Raw genomic sequence first — 2,269 nt, 5'->3', positions numbered from 1 at the left:
CCGCCTCGGCCCCCGACTCGGCGTGAAGAGGTCCCCGTCCTTCCCGCGGGCTCTCGAAGGGGGAAGGCGCGAGGCGCCTATACGCCGAGGGCGAGGCCCACGCCGCGCGAGAGCTCTCGTTTTGTCGGTCCCCTGCAGACGCCTGTGAATTCCCGTCGTCTTCTCACGATCTTCCTGTGCCGGAAACCGGGCTCCGCGGGAGCCGCGAAGGGGACCGCGACGCGCTCGGAGGCCGTTTTCGGTACCGCGAGGGCGGACGGCCACCCGCCTCGGCCCCGGCGATGGGCTCCGGCTCCCGACTCGCCGTGAAGAGGTCCCCGTCCTTCCCGCGGGCTCTCGAAGGGGGAAGGCGTGAGGCGCCTATACGCCGAGGGAGAGGCCCGCGCCGCGCGAGAGCTCTCGTTTTGTCGGTCCCCTGCAGACGCCTGTGAATTCCCGTCGTCTTCTCACGATCTTCCTGTGCCGGAAACCGGGCTCCGCGGGAGCCGCGAAGGGGACCGCGACGCGCTCGGAGGCCGTTTTCGGTACCGCGAGGGCGGACGGCCACCCGCCTCGGCCCCGGCGATGGGCTCCGGCTCCCGACTCGGCGTGAAGAGGTCCCCGTCCTTCCCGCGGGCTCTCGAAGGGGGAAGGCGCGAGGCGCCTATACGCCGAGGGAGAGGCCCGCGCCGCGCGAGAGCTCTCGTTTTGTCGGTCCCCTGCAGACGCCTGTGAATTCCCGTCGTCTTCTCACGATCTTCCTGTGCCGGAAACCGGGCTCCGCGGGAGCCGCGAAGGGGACCGCGACACGCTCGGAGGACGTTTTCGGTACCGCGAGGGCGTACGGCCACCCGCCTCGGCCCCGGCGATGGGCTCCGGCTCCCGACTCGGCGTGAAGAGGTCCCCGTCCTTCCCGCGGGCTCTCGAAGGGGGAAGGCGCGAGGCGCCTATACGCCGAGGGAGAGGCCCGCGCCGCGCGAGATCCGCACGAGAGGGGGACCGACCCGGCGCCTCGTCCCCGTTCCTTTCCGACGAGGGGAGCCACCGGCCTGCCTTCCCCGCCTCGGAGTTCCAGAGAGGCGGCGTCGACTCGAGGAGGCGACCGGGGGACGAGGAATCGGGAAGCGAACCGTACGTGCCGTCGCGGCCCGCGCGCGGAGAATTTCGCCGTTGTGACTTTTCGCTCCTCGCGAGTAAGGGAAGGGACGTGACCGAGCTTCACCGCCTCTCCCCACGACGGAACCGGCGGGCGAGGGGAGGACGCCTCGGTCCGCGGCTGCGTCGTGCTCCCCGGCGCCTGGAAGAAGATTGGCCGAATCGGCTCCCGAATCGGCCAGACGCGGTTCCCGCATGCTCCCCGGGGGAAGGCGCGGGGCCCTACGTCGTCCCCGTTCTTTACTGCCGACGGGAGCCCGCCCGCCCGCCCGGGTTCCACGAGTCAGAGTGCCGGGGAGGCGCCCTCCGCTCGGGCGGCCCTGCCCGCGGTGGACCGGCGGCGTCCTGGCGGGGCGCTTCTCGCCGGTTCTTTTCCGCAGACGGGAGCAAACCGCTCGGGTTCGCCCGCCTTGGAGTTCCGGGTAGGCGGCGCAGACTCGTCGAGGCCGAAGGGGAGCAGAAACCTCCGAGGGGAGGGCGTGCGCGCCTCGCCGGTACGCGCGCGGAGATTTTCAGCGACGTGGCTTTTTGCACCTCGCGAGTAAGGGAGGGGAAACAACCGAGCACGACCACCGCGCTCCGCGTCCGGAGAAGACCCGACGGACGCGGCCGGCGCGAGGAAAGCGACTCGGTCCCCCCCTTGCGTCCCCCCGGATCGGGACACGTCCGTCCTTCGGCGGAAAGGGAAGAGCGGCGCGTCGACGGGCGACTCCTACCGCGCTCCACGGCCCGGCGCAGACCCGCCGGACGGGGCAGGCGCGGCGGCGGAGCCCGAAGACGGCCTCACACTCCCGGACCCTCGGAGCCCTCGGCCCCCGACCCAAACCCACCGGGATGCGGACAAGCCCAGGTCAGGCGAGGAGGCGGCCCTTCCTTCCGCCCTCCGTCCCGGCCCTACCGAGCTCCACCTCCGGACGCAGACCCGCCGGAGGGGGCAGGCGCGGCGGTTGCCGGCGGAGGCGGCGGGGACTCCCTTCGTCAGCTGCGGACAAGCCAGGTCTCGCGAGAAGGGGCTTTTCTCATTGCCCCTTCTTCTCCGCCATGGGGTGCTTCCCGCCCGGGTTCTCCCGCCTCGGAGTTCCAGGCGGAGGCGTGCTGCACTCCGTACGGGGGAGGAGGACAACGGAGAGGAACC

This window comes from Anolis carolinensis, unplaced genomic scaffold (assembly GCF_035594765.1).
Source record: "Anolis carolinensis isolate JA03-04 unplaced genomic scaffold, rAnoCar3.1.pri scaffold_47, whole genome shotgun sequence".
Classification (NCBI taxonomy): Eukaryota; Metazoa; Chordata; class Lepidosauria; order Squamata; family Dactyloidae; genus Anolis; species Anolis carolinensis.
The sequence above is the reverse complement of the archived record's forward strand: the minus strand, read 5'-3'. Positions refer to the sequence as shown.